At 37.4% G+C, this 5000-nt stretch overlaps 1 non-coding gene across 1 annotated transcript; it reads left to right on the forward strand.

Annotated features, from left to right (window-relative positions):
* Nucleotides 1-131: 131 nt before the first annotated feature.
* Nucleotides 132-224, forward strand: Trnay-gua. Its single transcript has 2 exons — nucleotides 132-168; nucleotides 189-224. It is a non-coding gene; the product is annotated as a tRNA-Tyr (tRNA).
* Nucleotides 225-5000: the final 4776 nt, after the last annotated feature.

Below are 5000 nucleotides of genomic sequence, written 5' to 3' on the forward strand. Positions count from 1 at the left end.
CACCAGCTCGCCGGCCTTAATACGACTGATCATAATACGATAATATGTATTGCCGAAAACAAAACTAGACGTTCATAACACCGAAATGTTTATTAGCTATTATATTTTACTTTTGTACTAGTTTTTCAATTCTCGCGATAGCTCAGTTGGTAGAGCGGAGGACTGTAGAAGTGTAATGTGCAATTGACATCCTTAGGTCGGTGGTTCGAATCCGTCTCGCGAGGACGTGGCATTTTGTTTTGTTTCATATTATTTCATATTATTTTAAGAACACACAAAAATCGTTAGTTTCACTTCAACATTTAAATTCAATTTGTGTCAAAATATTTTCGTCGCTTTGAAACCGCGACCTCTTCACTGACAAAACTTCATACTGTCTTAAATGGTTTACAAACATCCTCCACACTGCAATTGTTTTTGTTTCAGTACACCATCTCAGATCAAGTCACTTGCAATGCAGGTACATCGTAATTATATCATTTGCCTTTTGAAAATATTTGGTTATTTCTGAGGTACTGAATTAGTAGACTTCTCGACAAAATGTCATATCTTTTATTTATAAATCTTTGTTTTTGCTTTTTATTTATCTTGTTTTCAATATTATAAATACCAGAATCTTTAATCCACTGAGCCGATTAACCTTTAATGTTTAATGATATTTCTTCAATTTTCTAAGTTTAAAATACTCATAGGACTAGCTTTGCCTTTTATACTCTCGTTTCCAAAGATCAACAAGATCATTATAACAATCTTTTGTATTTGGCTTGATTCTATTGGCTGCGCGAACATCCTCGTAGTAAGAACTCAGAAAACCAACATTGAGGACCCATGTAACTTTAGAAACACAGAAACATACCCACTAAATACATAATGCAACGCAGAAGCAGTGTTATACAAAGCTGATGTTGCCACTACCTGTCCTACTTGCAAGAACGAACAAGAAAGGTACATTGGTATGTCAAAAGGGAAAATTCAAGGAACGATTTAACAAATCACATTACTTCGTCCAGCTATACCAAAAAAGGATAACACTAATAAGTATGAAGTTACATCCTGCGCTTAAAAGACAGTAGTAATAAATTTAGCATCGAGTGGAAGGTACTAAAAAGGCACTAGAAGGATCTGAACCATACATAAACAGAACCAAACAATGTGACATATGTACCGCTGAAAAGAACCTCATACTCTGGACTACAGAAACCCCTGATATATACTCAAATACTGGATCGGGGATCTTTACAAAATTTGAACACTTCAACAAACATCTGCTCCGATACTGGAATCCACCACCTCCAGTAGAACAGAGACTAGTTTAAAAACAACGTAAACCAATTAAAAAATCAAGGATAGATACAACCCGTACATTGAAGTGCGTGTGCATTTATGCACGACTTATGCACGACTTATACATTTACTATAACTCACTACTTTTTGCCATTTATGCGGGAATACAGAAAACCCTCGACTATCGCGGGTGTTACGTTCCAAAACCCCCCGCGATAGGTGAAAATCTGCGAAGTAGAAACAGTACTATATATTTTTATATTATTTTTGCTAATTTGTATATATTTATTTTATTATAAATGCAAAACAACACCACGGAGGAATCAACATAAGCTTAAATAACAAACCGCGATAGGTAAACCGCGATATAGCATGGGATTACTGTATAACTAAATTCGCTCGCTGTATTCAAATGTTTGTATATTTATTCCTCATATAAGTAGGCTGCCATAATTCGAAACAAATGTAATATATATTTCTTTATTGCCCACAAGGGGCTAAACATAGAGGGGACAAACAAGGACAGACAAACGGATTAAGTCAATTACATCGACCCCAGTGCGAAACTGGTACTTTATTTATCGACCCCGAAAGGATGACAGGCAAAGTTGACCTCGGCGGAATTTGAACTCAGAACGTAGCGACAGACGCAATACCGCTAAGCATTTCGCCCGGCGCGCTAAAGTGTCTGCCAGTTCGCCGCCTTCGAGCTGGCAGACACGTTATATATAGGATCTGTCAATCCTATATCACAAATGTAATATAGGATTGACAGATAAATTCCTTTGCTTTTTACCTTTTCATTTTAATCCTTTCCAGTGTTATTTGAATCAGCACAAAAATATATTTTCATCGTAGCGTTTCACATTTTGTTGTTCTATTCAGCCTCTACATCTTTGGTTTATCATTTTTGAACTTTGAATATATTTTTATCCCTTTTTCATACATATGATAATTAAGTGCCAACCAGGCAACAGGCAGATAATCTATCGCCTCCCATATTAAAATTATGCACCTTCAATTACATCAACTACGATTTTGACCGTAAATATGGCGGTGAAAACAAGATGGAACCTTCAGTATTAAAGCAGACAAAAAAGGCTGATATAAAAGAGTTATTTGCTTCGAAATGGGTTAACAAGTGTTCAGGATGATTGTGAAGCAATGGCAAACACAATTATTGAAAAACTACACCGCTTCTACAGTAATTCGATTTAACGACCACTTTCTCGCATAAGGTCTCCCGGGGAAAGGAAAATAAAATCCCATAACATTCATATAACGCCTAATGATGTAAGCGAAAACCACCTTCGTTCGATGTTTGTACAATCATACATGACATGAATACCTTATCATCTATTTTCACGTTTTATAGCTCCCTGCACCCTTTCCGTTTTACAAATGATTAGACTAATGATAGGGTAATACGGCGTTCAGCTAGCTTTCTAAACGTGTGGCCTAGTGGTTAGGGGGTGTTAATCTCGCGATCGCAAGATTGTGATTTCGATTCCATGACTAATCGCTGCCTTGTATTCTTGAGTAAAACATTTTATTTCACGTTTTTCTAGTCCAATCCACTCAGCTGTTGTTGAGTTAACCTGCGATGGGTTCGCGTCCTATCCAGGAAGATTGTTGTGATCTTTTTCAATTATGCGCTTTGGAAACCAGACAACTAGTCTATGAGTCCTAGGATTTGGGGCAGTAATGTCCAGGGGTTGATGATGGGGATATTTTGTTCTGCGCTTTCTTTTTCATTTCACATATATTGAAAGAGTGAACATACTGGCATAATACAGGAAAAGAAAAGGGCGGCGAGCTGGCAGAAACGTTAGCGCGACGGTTGAACTGCTTAGCGATATTTCGTCTGCAGTTACGTTCTGAGTTCGAATTCCGCCGAGGTCGACTTTACCTTTCATCCTTTCGGGGTACCAGTCACGCACTGGGGTCGATGTAATCGACTTAATTCCTTTCTCTGTCCTTGTTTGTCCCCTCTATGTTTAGCCCTTTGTGGGCAACAAAGAAATAATAATACAGGAAAAGAAAAAGATCTCTCTCCCCACCACTTCTCCCTCTACAGTTCTGAAAGATTGTTCCTGATACAGGATCCTCACGCATGAGACTGTGATGAGGCCGTATCAGGTTCAATCCTTCAGAAAGGCTCCTACGCAGTTTGGCTCCACCAACTTTCACTTACAAAGCTTTGATCGACCTTGGCCTATGGTAGGAAGTATTTGCTCCAAATGCCACATTGTGAGATCGAGTCCGGAACTATTTAGCTTGGCACCAATGTCTTCTAACTTTAGGAAAGATTTGAAATCGATAGAATCAACTCCGATACGAACAATTGTCATAATAATTTTATTGATCTTTGAAACCGAAGAGATAAAAGATATAGTCCCATGGATATTTTAAATTCAAACCGTTAAGGAGTAACATTACATATTAGAGTTTTTTAGATTTGGTTGCCACGAGTCTTGATATAAACTCATGTGTTGAAACAGATTTTGTTGTATCTCGGGAGAGTCATTATGCCAATTAAATACGCACGCACTGGTTCTGTTTCACTTTTTTTTTATTATTCGTCCAATTGGTTAATTATTTAACCAATAATGAGAATTTACAAAAAAAAACAACAAAAAAAAAACAAAACAAAAACAAAAGACGAATGCGGGTGTGTAAACAACAAACAGATGTATTAGTTTAACGCTTGGGAAGTGAGAAAGTCTTTTACGTTTCGAGCCTATGCTCTTCGACAGAAAGGAGCACAGAAATAAACAGGGAGAGAAAATAGAAAAGGTAACCAATGGATTGCTTGATTAATCACAGGAGTTGCAGGAGTGGCTGTGTGGTAAGTAGCTTGATTACCAACCACATGGCTCCGGGTTCAGTCCCACTGCGTGGCACCTTTGGCAAGCGTCTTCTACTATAGCCCCGGGCCGACCAAAGCCTTGTGAGTGGATTTGTTAGACGGAAACTGAAAGAAGCCCGTCGTATATATGTATATATATATATATATGTGTGTGTGTATGTTTGTGTGTCTGTGTTTGTCCCCCCAACATCGCTTGGCAACCTGGGGTCGATTTGCTCGACTAAAAGGCAGTGCTCCAGCATAGCCGCAGGTAAATGACTGAAACAAGCAAAAGAGCAAAAGAGTAAAAAGACCTGAAGCTGACCTGGCGTACAGAGAGTGTATCGTTGAAGAGGTCACGAATGGCAACGAAGGGACTTCGACAATCATAACTGATTGGTTGGATAAATCGAATGATTAACTAAATGATTGAATAGTTAATTGTTTAAAGTAGTTAACCAATTGACGAATAATACAGAAGTAAAATAGAATCAGAGCGTGTGCTTTATTGGCATAATGACACCACCGAGACAAAAAATAAAATAAAATAAAAAGAAATAAGTATCAAAATAAATATTCGGTTCAGTGGTTTACCAGTTCGTAGATAGATGAGAAGTAAAGATCAGTGGGATTTGAACTCAGAAGATTAACCCATAACTAAAAGCAGTAAGGTACTTTGTTAGGAGGTCCACAATTTTAATGGCGTAGAAATAACTAAATATTTTCAAAAGGAAAATGTATTTTTTGTATCTCGAGAGGGTCATTATGCCAATGATAATAAATACACGCACTGGCTCTGTTTAACTTCTTTATTATTTATTAGTCAATTGGTTAATTTTTTAACTATTAGGTTGTTTTACATGAAATT

The sequence above is a fragment of the Octopus sinensis genome, linkage group LG4 (assembly GCF_006345805.1).
Source record: "Octopus sinensis linkage group LG4, ASM634580v1, whole genome shotgun sequence".
NCBI lineage: Eukaryota > Metazoa > Mollusca > Cephalopoda > Octopoda > Octopodidae > Octopus > Octopus sinensis.